This window comes from Monodelphis domestica, chromosome 2, assembly GCF_027887165.1.
Source record: "Monodelphis domestica isolate mMonDom1 chromosome 2, mMonDom1.pri, whole genome shotgun sequence".
NCBI classification, from domain to species: Eukaryota; Metazoa; Chordata; class Mammalia; order Didelphimorphia; family Didelphidae; genus Monodelphis; species Monodelphis domestica.
The window spans coordinates 494186048-494198066 of NC_077228.1; positions in this window are offsets into that span (position 1 = coordinate 494186048).

Consider the following 12019-nt stretch of genomic DNA (forward strand, 5'->3'; position numbering starts at 1 on the left):
AATTGCCCTCCCTCCCAAACCTCTCCATTCTGCCACCTCCTCATTCCCCTCTCCCACCAGTGTTTCCCTCTCTTACAGTACTAATCCCACTGATCAGCAGATTTGTGGTCCACTGAAGTTTAGCCTTTGTTCTCTAATGATGTGGCCCCAACCCCACTGTTAGTATCCCCTGCCCTCTCTTTCCCACCCACCATTCTCATTATCAAAGCCTCAACCTCTGACATCATGCACAGGGCTGCAAAGTGGATGCTGAGGTGGAGGTGGGAAGGCTTGAATAGCAGACTGCTGAGGGTGTGGGTGGAACAGAGAATCTCAGATCAGGAGCATTTGTATTTGAGTGGGTAGTTATTCGGGGTGGGAAATGGAAGTGGGGGGACTTCAGACCATCAGTGGTAAAAATGAATTGGCAGAAGATGGAAGAAGAAACAGAGGGGTGCGTTTTGGGATCTTCCAGTTCTACACATGCACAGATCAATTAACATTTTTTTTTTCCCAGAAGAGGGTTCATCCCTATGAATGTGCAGGAAATTGAGCAATTTCACCATAACCACAATCCACTAAAGCCTTGGTCTATCCCTTCTGCCTCTCATAGCCTCCTGGTCTCTAACACATAGATTGTGCCCATCTCTGCACTTACCTACCCTTAGGAGGGTGGAATCTGGCGTCCTTTAGTTTGGGCTCATGCCCCCTGGTCATTTAATTTTTAAAATCCTGCATAAGGGGAAAGTGAGGCAACTTCGCCCCCTCGTGGCCAGAACATAAACACTACAGCTATTCATCTTTGCTTCAAGCTGTTTTCTCTGGAAGATGTCCAGGAGTTAATATGAGCAAACCTCAGCGGTGGGAATGGAAAGGATTTTTTTTCTAGGACCCCTGAATGGTCAAAGATCTGAATACCAGTGTAACTAGAAAATCCCACAGTGACATTTCCCTTCTCCATATGTTTCCCAGCAGTACATTTCTGTTTCTGATGAGTCTTGTGTGTATCCAAACAGTGAGGCTATTGAGAGAAGGCAAAGGGTCTCCATGCAAAAATGTGCTCTGTCTTTGTTTATCCTTCAGCTGGAACTGCCTCATCAAAACAGTTTCAGTCCATTTTAATGGCAAAAAGCAACCCTCTCAACAGGTTGAACTTCATAGATTTAGAACAGTGTTCATGTCTACACGCACATGTGTACAGGAGGAAAAGCAGCTAATATATGTAAAGTATTTTGCAAACCTTAAAGAGCTACAGCTAGTATTATTGATTAGCAAAAGACACTAGGTCCCAGAGAAGCCAAGCAATGCCTTGGAAGGGCCTCTAGACCCAATAGGCACTTGATAAAAATTGTTGACTGGCAAACTGACCAACTAGCTCAGTGACTTGCTGGCTGGCTGATTGGCTGGTTAAATGACTGACTGACTGACTGACTGACTGACTGACTGACTGACTGACTGACTGACTGACTGACTGACTGGATGTCTGAATGGATGATGGATTGGCTGACTAGCTAGATGACTGAGTGACTGACTGACTGAATGAATGACTGGAATACTACATGACTGACTAAATGAATGAATGATTGGATGACTATCTGACTGATTAGCTATCTGGCAGACTGAATGGATGACTGATTGACTGAATAGAGGTTGATTGGCTGGCTGACTAGATGGCTGACTGAGTGACTGGCTTTCTCTCTGATTGACTGACTGGGTGACTGACCAACTAGCTGACTGACTGAATGACTGACTGACTTGATGACTAACTGCATGGATGACTGACTGACTGACCAACTGACTGACTGACTGACTGATTGAATGGATGACTGGATGACTGAATGGATGATTGGCTAGCTGAACAGATGACTGATTAGTTTAATGACAAACTAACTGACTGACTGTCTGACTGATTGAATGGATGACTGGATAACTGACTGACTGAATGGATGACTGAGTGAATGGTTGATTGGCTGACTCTCTGATTATCTGAATGACTGGCTGACTGGCAGGATAAATGGCTGACTGACTGACTGACTGACTGACTGACTGACTGAATGAATGAATGAATGAATGAATGAATGAATGAATGGATGGATGGATGGATGGATGGATGGATGGATGGATGGATTACTGAATGAATGACGGAGTGGAGTTCAGGCTAATTGATTGGAAAAATAACAATTCCAAATGACTGAGAAGAAAATCTCTCCCCTCTCTTGGAACCCTGACCATTTGACCAACTGAGGTCCCTTTTCCAGGGATTGTCAAAAACTAGCTCTCAGCTCTAAGCTCTTCTTCCTTAATAGCAACACCCAACAGAGCCCATCTTGCTTTGACAGAACTGTGTGATTGTACTCTAGCAGCTCACAGACAGTGGGTCTTCTCTGCCCAAATCAGATCCTCCTCCTCCTCCTTACTCCAGGGAATAGATACTTGGTATAAGGACAGGGACCAGAGCTGAATTTGACTGCATGGTAGTCCCATAGCCAACTCTCCCTTCTCAGCTATAATAAACACTAGGAAGGGGGGATAGAGAGAGAGGGAAAGAGGGAGGGAGAGACTAAGGAGAAAACAAGGAACAAACCTTGTTTCCATAGATACGGATTTCAGTTGCATTTTATGACAGCAATGCTAGGCTGCCTGGAGAGATGTTATTTGGATGCCTGGGGACCCACACAGAAGCAAAATGGAGGAAGAGATTACTCCAAACAAATATTAGCAAGGAGCTTCCATACAGATTTCTAATCAGGAGGTCCTGAATACCTTCACCTCTCTGTGGAGGCCAATGCTGTGGGTAGAAAGGTCAGTTCTCCTGGCTGCAGGCATCAGACCTGTGTCTAGTGGACAAGGCCACCTACAAATTGTACTTTCCTGAGACATCATTCCTCTTGTTCTCATCTCTGCTCTCCCATTTCAACTGCCTCCTTCATCTTCATGAGTCACCCTCACAACTTGAATAGAAGAACTTACAAAGTTGCCTGGTTGCCTTCAAGGAGACCCTGAGATCTTCTGCCTAAAATAGTCGCTTGAATGAAGAATAATTGTGCCAGTCAATCTAACTGAAAGTCGGAGTTCCTAAAACAATAACAAAACTGTGTATGTATATATATCTACCCTAAAATAGCCTATATTAATATAGTACTCTATTATTACAAAATATTTCATATACATTTGGTCTTGATTTGTTAAAATTAATTATTAAAATTAAATTAATTAATTAAATTTAATTATGGTTTTTACAACCATTTTATTTATGAAAAAACTAAGGGGAGGAACTATATGAATTTATATGAAGAAAACTACATTTCCCATGAAATTTCAAGCATCACAGATAGGCCTGATTGAAGTTCCCTGATTCTAGTTGTCTTTAGACATTAGGCCTGAGGCAAAAGGTGATTGCATAAATAGTACAGCAAAGATTGGTGATCAAGAACTAGGAGAAAGTACACCAGAGAAAAGTTGGTCACTGATAGCATCTGATGTAGAAAATGGAAGGGAAGCAGTTCTACTCACTTGCCAGCCACTGAGATCAATCTGAGGCCATCTGGTAAGGAGTCTGGGAAGAATTGTTCACAGAGGTGCCTAAGTTAAGAAAGGAAATGATCCCCTTCCTGACACTCACCCAGCACCTAGGATTTTCATCCTAGAAATTTTAACCAGGTTCATTCATCCTTGAGGCTCAGAGCCTCATGGAAAATATAGTCCTATCCCTCTAGCACATCCCTATTACATCTATTGGACTTTGAAGATAAAGATTACAAAGTGCTTACTCCACAACAACACTTTAATTTAAAAACAAACAAACTTCATCACCTCTGTTTTATTGATAAAGAAACTAAGACTTAGACAACTGAGGATATTTATTCAAGATTACACAGCTAATAAATGGCAAAAAATAAATGGCAAAAAAAAAGGATTCAAATACAGATTCTCTCTTTCCAAATCCAGTTTTATTCACTTACCCTACTATCTCCTCTACAACTGTGTTACTCTACATCATGACGAGGAAAGATTCCATCCTCTACCTTTCTCTATCCTTCCATAGCAATGTTGGGCTCCTCTGTAACTGTTAGATTCTCTTTCTCTTCAAATGAGCCCACCTGGAAGCATTAGAATCCAATTGTTGGAATCTTCCTCTCAATTCATCTTGTTCAACTCTAAGCAAATTACACCTCTCCAAAGTAGTCAGCCCGTGTCATTTTTAATAGCTCCAAGAATTAGAAAATTTTCCTCAACGCTGAGTGTCAAGTCTTCTTCGAATTTTCACCCATTAATCCCAGTTTGACTCTCTAGAACCAAACAAAACAAGTTTAATTCTTCTTTTCTTGAGAACCCTTCAAGTAGTTTGAAGACTATCCCACCCACCAAAATTCTTCTTAAAATTAAACATCCCCAATGTCTTCAATCAATTCTTATATGTCATAGTTTCTTCTGCCAGTCTGGTCAACCTTTCCAAGAGGACCTTCTCAATATCTCTTCTAAATTATAATTTCCAGAACTAGATATAATATCCTGTCATGTTCTGATCAGGACTGGAAACCACATATTATAGATACAGATTTTATCCTCATTTTGGACACCATGCTTCTGACAGACCCCATTAGTTTTTTTGCCTATGAATACTACTATATGGGGTGTTCAGGGAGGACTAATACCACTGGTGTTCAGGCTTGCTAGGATTTCTATTTTCCTGCCATATGTAGGGTAGCACAGTCCACATCACAGCATGAATCATCAATTTCAAGGTTATGTTAATAACTATTGGATTTAATGGTATCCTTGTCTTACTCCTGCAGAAATGTTCATTCTAGAGGTAAAGCCCTCATTTTACCAAATAGATATCTTATCGCCTAGATATAGTCCACGAATAATGTAAATATAATTGTCATTCAAAGACAACCAAACAGGGACATGAGGCACCAAACCAAATGTGTTGGCCAGATCCTACCAAGTACTCCACAATATATTTTCTATGTCTTGCATCATCAATAATAGACTGCAGTAAGAAATTATGTTCATAACAGGCATCCTCTAGTGTAAAATTCTTCTAACGTTTGCTGACACACACATTCCTCATTTTTCAGTCTTCTAAGATTTTAGCTCAGTGTGAGAAACAAGACTTTGACCATAATATACCTAAAGTCTCCAGCTGGAAGGCAGGCAAGTTCTCATCTTATTTCATACAGATAGTGTTAGAAAGATACTTCTTTTTTTTTTCCTTAGTTTTTAAAACATTATTTCATTTGGTCATTTTCATACATTGTTCATTGGAAACAGATCATTTTCTTTTCCTCCCCTCCCCCCACCCTTCACTAGCCGACGAGCAATTCGTCTGGGTATCACATGTGTCCTTGCTCTGAACCCATTTCCTTGTTGCATTAGGGAGCTCATTTAACATCTCTCCTCTGTCATGTCCCCTCAACCTCTGTAGTCATGCAGTTGCTTTTCCTTGGTGTTTTTACTCTCTCAGTTTGTCCTCTGCTTGAGGATAGTTTTGTTTGTTTTTTTCTCATAGATGGCTGCAGGTTGTTCAGGGACATTGTAAAGCCGTTACTGGGGAAGTCCATTATGTTCTCTTGTACCACAGTGTATTAGTCTCTGTGTACAATGTTCTCCTGGTTCTGCTCCTCTCACTCTGCAACACTTCCTGGAGGTTGTTCCAGTCTCCATGGAATTCTTCCACTTTATTATTCCTTTTTGCACAATAATATTCCATCACCAACATATACCACAATTTGTTCAGCCATTCCCCAATTGAAGGGCATCCCCTCATTTTCCAATTTTTGGCCACCACAAAGAGTGCAGCTATGAATATTCTTGTACAAGTCTTTTTCCTTATTATCTCTTTGGGGTACAAACCCAGCAGTGCTATAGCTGGATCAAAGGGTAGACATTCTTTTATTGCCCTTTGGGCATAGTTCCAAATTGCCCTCAAGAATGGTTGGATCAATTCACAACTCCACCAGCAATGCATTAGTGTCCCTACTTTGCCACATCCCCTCCAGCATTCATTACTTTCCTTTGCTGTCATGTTGAACAATCTGCTAGGTGTGAGGTGATACCTCAGAGTTGTTTTGATTTGCATCTCTCTGATTATAAGAGATCTAGAACACTTTTTCATGTGCTTATTAATAGTCTTGATTTCTTTAACTGAAAATTTCCTATTCATGTCCCTTGCCCATTTTTCAATTGGAGAATGGCTTGATTTTTTGTACAACTGGTTTAGCTCTTTATAGATTTGAGTAATTAGACCTTTGTCAGAGGTTTTTGTTATGAAGATTGTTTCCCAATTTGTTGCTTTCCTTCTAATTTTAATTACATTGGTTTTGTTTGTACAAAAACTTTTTAATTTGATGTAGTCAAAATTATTTATTTAGCATTTTGTGACTCTTTCTAAGTCTTGCTTGGTTTTAAGATCTTTCCCTTCCCAAAGGTCTGACATGTATACTATTCTGTGTTCACCTAATTTACTTATAGTTTCCTTCTTTATATTCAAATCATTCACACATTCTGAGTTTATCTTGGTGTAGGGTGTGAGGTGTTGATCCAAACCTAATCTCTCCCACACTGTCTTCCAATTTTCCCAGCAGTTTTTATCAAATACTGGATTTTTGTCCCAAAATCTGGGGTCTTTGGGTTTGTCAAAGACTGTCTTACTGAGGTCATTTTCCCCAAGTCTATTCCACTGATCCTCCTTTCTATCTCTTAGCCAGTACCAAATTGTTTTGATGACCGCTGCTTTGTAATATAGTTTGAGATCTGGGACTGCAAGGCCACCTTCCTTTGTATTTTTTTTTTCATTATTTCCCTGGATATCCTTGATCCTTTATTCTTCCAAATGAACTTTGTTATAGTTTTCTCTAATTCAGTAAAATCGTTTTTTGGTAGTTCAATGGGTATGGCACTAAATAGATATATAAATTTGGGTAGGATGGTCATTTTTATTATGTTAGCTCATTCCACCCAGGAGCAATCAATGTTTTCCAATTGTTTAGACCTAGTTTTAATTGTGTGGAGAGCGTTTTGTAGTTGTGTTCATATAGTTCCTGTGTTTGTCTCGGCAGATAGATTCCTAAGTATTTTGTATTGTCTTAGGTGACTTTAAATGGAATTTCTCTTTCTAATTCTTGCTGCCGAACTGGGTTGGAGATATATGGAAATGCTGATGACTTATGTGGGTTTATTTTATATCCTGCAACTTTGCTAAAGTTGTTGATTATTTCGATTAGCTTTTTGGTTGATTCCCTAGGATTCTTTTTTTTTTTTAACCCTTACCTTCTGTCTTAAGAGTCAATACTGTGTATTGGCTCCAAGGTAGAAGAGTGGTAAGGGTTAGGCAATGGGGGTCAAGTGACTTGCCCAGGGTCACACAGCTGGGAAGTGTCTGAGGCCAGATTTGAACCTAGGACCTCCCGTCTCTAGGTCTGGCTCTCAATCCACTGAGCTACCCAGCTGCCCTCCTAGGATTCTTTAAGTAAATCATCATATCATCCGCAAAGAGTGACACCTTGGTCTCCTCATTACCAATTTTAATACCTTCAATTTCTTTTTCTTCTCTAATTGCTACTGCTAGTGTTTCTAGTACATTATTAAATAATAAAGGTGATAATGGGCATCCTTGTTTGACTCCTGATCTTATTGGGAAGGCTTTGAGTTTTTCCCCATTGTAGATGATGTTTGCTGATGGTTTTAGGTATATACTGTTTATTATTTTTAGGAAAGGCCCTTCTATTCCTATACTTTCTAGTGTTTTCAATAGAAATGGGTGTTGTATTTTGTCAAAGGCTTTTTCTGCATCTATTGAGATAATCATGTGATTTTTGTCAGTTTGCTTGTTTATATGGTCAATTATGTGGATGGTTTTCCTAATATTGAACCATCCTTGCATTCCTGGTATGAATCCTAACTGATCGTAGTGGATAACCCTTGTGATGACTTGCTGGAGTCTTTTTGCTAGTATCCTATTTAAGATTTTTGCATCTATATTCATTAGGGAGATTGGCCTATAGTTTTCTTTCTCTGTTTTTAACCTGCCTGACTTTGGGATCAGTACCATGTTTGTGTCATAAAAAGAATTTGGTAGAACCCCTTCTTGGCTTATTCTGTCAAATAGTTTGTATAGTATTGGGGTTAGCTTTTCTTTTAATGTTTGATAGAATTCATTTGTAAATCCATCTGGAGCTGGGGATTTTTTCTTAGGGAGTTCTTTGATGGCTTGTTCAATTTCTTTTTCTGATATGGGGTTGTTTAGGTAATTTATTTCTTCCTCTTTTAGTCTAGGCAATTTATATTTTTGTAAGTATTCATCCATATCACTTAGATTGCCATATTTTTTGCCATATAATTGGGCATAGTAGTTTTAATGATTGCCTTGATTTCCTCTTCATTAGAGGTGAGGTCTCCCTTTTCATCTTGGATACTGTCAATTTGGTTTTTTTCTTTCCTTTTTTTAATTAGACTGACTAGTACTTTGTCAATTTTATTTGTTTTTTCAAAGTACCAGCTTCTAGTCTTATTTATTAAATCAATAGTTCTTTGACTTTCAATTTTATTAATTTCTCCTTTGATTTTTAGGATCTCTAATTTAGTCTTCATCTGAGGGTTTTTAATTTGTTCACTTTCTAGTTTTTTAATTTGCACTCCCAATCCATTGACCTCTGCCCTTCTTAATTTGTTTATACATGAACTCAAGGATATAAATTTCCCCCTGAGTACTGCTTTGGCTGCATCCCATAGGTTTTGAAAGGATGTCTCACCATTGTCATTTTCTTCCATGAAGTTATTGTTTCTACGATTTGTTCTTTAACTAGCTGGTTTTGGAGAATCATATTGTTTAATTTCCAATTAATTTTTTATTTATCTATCCATGTACCCTTACTAATTATTATTTTTATTGCATTGTGATCTGAGAAAGTTGCATTTATTATTTCTGTCCTTTTGCACTTGTTTGCAATGATTTTGTGCCCTGGTACATGGTCAATTTTTGTGAATGTACCATGTGTTGCTGAAAAGAAGGTGTATTCCTTTTTGTCCCTATTTATTTTTCTCCATATGTCTACTAATTTTAATTTTTCTAAGATTTCATTTGCTTCTCTCATCTCTTTCTTATTTGTTTTTTTATTTGATTTATCTAGTTCGGATAGGGGAAGGTTCAGATCTCCCACTAGTATAGTGTTTCTATCTATTTCATCCTTGAGCTCCTCTAGTTTCTCCTTTAAAAATTTGGATTCTCTGCCATTTGGTGCATACATATTGAGTACAGATATTTCCTCATTGTCTATACTGCCTTTTATCAGGATGTAATTACCTTCCCTATCTCTTTTAACTAGATTTATTTTTACTTTGGCTTTGTCCGATATCATGATTGCTACTCCTGCCTTCTTTTTATCATTTGATGCCCAATAGATTTGGCTCCATCCTCTTACTTTCACCCTATCTGTATCTACCTTCCTCGTGTGTGTTTCTTGCAGACAGCATATGGTAGGGTTTTGGATTCTAATCCACTCTGCTATTCGCTTGCGTATTATGGGTGAGTTCATTCCATTCACATTCAGAGTTATGATTACTAGCTGTTTATTTCCCAGCATTTTGATTTCTATTCCTGGTCCTGCCTTTTCTTCTTTCACTATTTCCTTCTATACCAATGTTTGTTTATAGTCAGTCCCCCTAGTTCCCCCCCCTTATTTTACTTCCCTTTCTACCCCCCTCCCTTCTTATTCCCTCCCTTATTTTCCCCTGTAGTCTTTTTAAAATTTCCCCCCCACCCTCTCACTCCCTTGTACTGCTTCCCTCCCCACCAGTCTATTTTTTACCCTTCTACTCCCCTATATGGTGCAAATCTATTCTCTTCCCCAATGGATTGGATTGTTCTTCCCTCTTTGGGTCAGTTTCAGAGTACGTAAGAGTTGTGTATTTCCTATCTCCAACCTCTTTACCCTTCCAGTGTATCGATGTTCTCCCCCCTCCTGCCATGATCTTCTTTGTGACATATAAATTTACCCCCATTTGTTTCTTTTCCCATTTCTTTTGGTCACAACCTCTTTTTTTAGCTCTAGTCATGTATATATAAATATATATACATACACATGTATATGTATTTATGCATGCATATATCTATATACCTATTTATGTCTTGTCCTTTCATCCTATACAGTTTGTCATTGTTCCCTCTGAGTGTAATTCTTCTAGCTGCTCAGGTGATAGCAACAGTTTTTAAGAGTTACCAATGACCTCTTTTCTTATAGGGATACATATCATTTTAACTTATTGAGTCTCTTAAAAAATTTTGTTGTTGTTTTGTTTGTTTTTCCCCCTCTTTTTTTAATTACCTTTTGATGATTCTCTTGAGTTCGGTGGTTGGACATCAAATTTTCTGTTCAGGTCTGGTCTTTTATTTATGAATGCTTGGAATTCTTCTGTTGTGTTGAATGACCATACTTTCCCCTATAAGAATATAGTCAGTTTTGATGGGTATTTTATTCTTGGTTGTAGACCTAGTTCCCTTGCTTTCCAGAATATCGTATTCCATGCCTTTCGGTCCTTCAGTGTGGATGCAGCCAGATCCTGTGTTAACCTCACCGTGTTTCCATGGTATCTGAATGGCTTCTTCTTGGCAGCTTATAATATCTTTCATCTGATTGTTTTTTAATTTGGCTATAACATTTCTTGGTGTTGTCAGTTGGGGATTAAATACAGGGGGTGATCTGTGGATTCTTTCAATCTCCACTTTCCCCTCTTGTTCTAGGATCTCGAGACAGTTTTCCTAGATAATTTCCTCTAGTATTATGTCTAGGCTTTTTCTTTTGTCGTGGTCTTCTGGTAGTCCAATTATTCTTAAATTGTCTCTTCTTGAACGATTTTCTTTTCTTTTTTTTAATTTTATAGTATTTTATTTGATCATTTCCATGCATTTTTCATTAAAGACAAAGATCATTTTCTTTTCCTCCCTCCCACCCCCCGTGGCCGACGCGTGATTCCACTGGTATCGCATGTGTTCTTGATTCGAACCCATTGCCATGTTGTTAGTATTTGCATTAGAGTGTTTGTTTAGAGTCTCTCCTCTGTCATGTCCCCTCAGCCATTGTAGTCAGGCAGTTGCTTTTCCTCGGTGTTTCTACTCCCTCAGTTTGTCCTCTGCTTATGGATAGTGTTTTTTTCTCCTTGATCCTTGCAGATTGTGCAGGGACATTACACTGCCACTAATGGAGAAGTCCATTATGTTCGATTATGCCACAGTGTGTTTGTCTCTGTGTACAATGTTCTCCTGGTTCTGCTCCTCTCGCTCTGCATCACTTCCCGGAGGTCGTTCCAGTCTCCATGGAACTCCTCCACTTTATTATTCCTTTTTGCACAATAATATTCCATCACCAACATATACCACAATTTGTTCAGCCATTCCCCAATTGATGGGCATCCCCTCGTTTTCCAATTTTTGGCCATCACAAAGAGTGCAGCTATGAATATTTTTGTTCAAGTCTTTTTGTCCCTTATCTCTTTGGGGTACAGACCCAGCAGTGCTATGGCTGTATCAAAGGGCCTTGAACGATTTTCTAAATCGTCTGTTTTGGGAATGAGATGCTTCACATTTTCCTCAATTTTTTCATTCTTTTTGTTTTGTTTTATAGTGTCCTGCTGCCTTGTGAGGTCACTTGATTCTAGTTGTTTTATTCTGGTTCTTAAAGATTGGATTTCATCTCTGGCCTTTTGGTCATCCTTTTCCTTCTGGTCTGATTTTCTTTGAAGATCGTCTTTCATCCTCTTTACCTCGTCTTTCATCTCCTTTGCCTCATCTTTCATCTCCTTTGCCTCATTTTCCAGCTGGTTGATTTTGGCTTTCAAGATGCTATTTTCTCATTTTAGTTCAAGTGCCTCTGTTTCCAGATGACTTATCTTAATTTTTAAGTTCTTTTCCCAATTGTCTTCAGCCTCTCTTAGTTGTGTTTTGAGTTCTTCGACAGCCTGTATCCAATTAGCTGGGGTTTCTGGTTTATCGTTTGCTGATCTCTCCCCCTCTGTTCCATTTGCTGAGTAGTAGCTCTCT